This window comes from Phytophthora parasitica (assembly GCF_000247585.1).
Source record: "Phytophthora parasitica INRA-310 unplaced genomic scaffold supercont2.43, whole genome shotgun sequence".
NCBI classification, from domain to species: domain Eukaryota; phylum Oomycota; class Peronosporomycetes; order Peronosporales; family Peronosporaceae; genus Phytophthora; species Phytophthora nicotianae.
Window position 1 is genome coordinate 350,503 of NW_008649029.1, and position 558 is coordinate 351,060.

Consider the following 558-nt stretch of genomic DNA (forward strand, 5'->3'; position numbering starts at 1 on the left):
GAAAAACATACAAGGAGCATCGAGTTGGTCAAGCTGCAGGATGCAGATTGTCTGCGACAGAAGGAGTGTACGTGTGGAGCGTTGTCTTCATCCATGGAGATTCGCTGGAATATCAAGTCGAGGGACTGGACCATGCAGTTCGGCGCGCTCATGCACTAGGTACCCAGTGGAGATTCGTCGCTCCGGAGGTACGCCGTCGCTTGTTGGGTGGGTGGCTAGTAATTGTGTCCTGACACACATTATTTGCAGTTGTTGCGTCTTGCTGCTTGTTGTAGAACGTAGCCTCCATGACAGAGAGCCGCATGTCGAGCTTCTGGTTAACCTGAATTAATTGCTCAATCAAGGATGCTTGGTGGAAATGCATGGGGTGTTGAGTGTAATCGTTTGGGGTGCTTTGTGGAGTGGCACTGCCTTGAATGGCGTTTGTGCTTATGTCACCAGCAAGGTATGATGACCCTGATAGCAAGTCGTTCTCGGAGAAGCCTTTGTCGCGTGTACACGCCTCAATGCGTTGGATTGCTGGACCATCCGCTGCAAGCTTCTTCAGCTGAGGGTAGT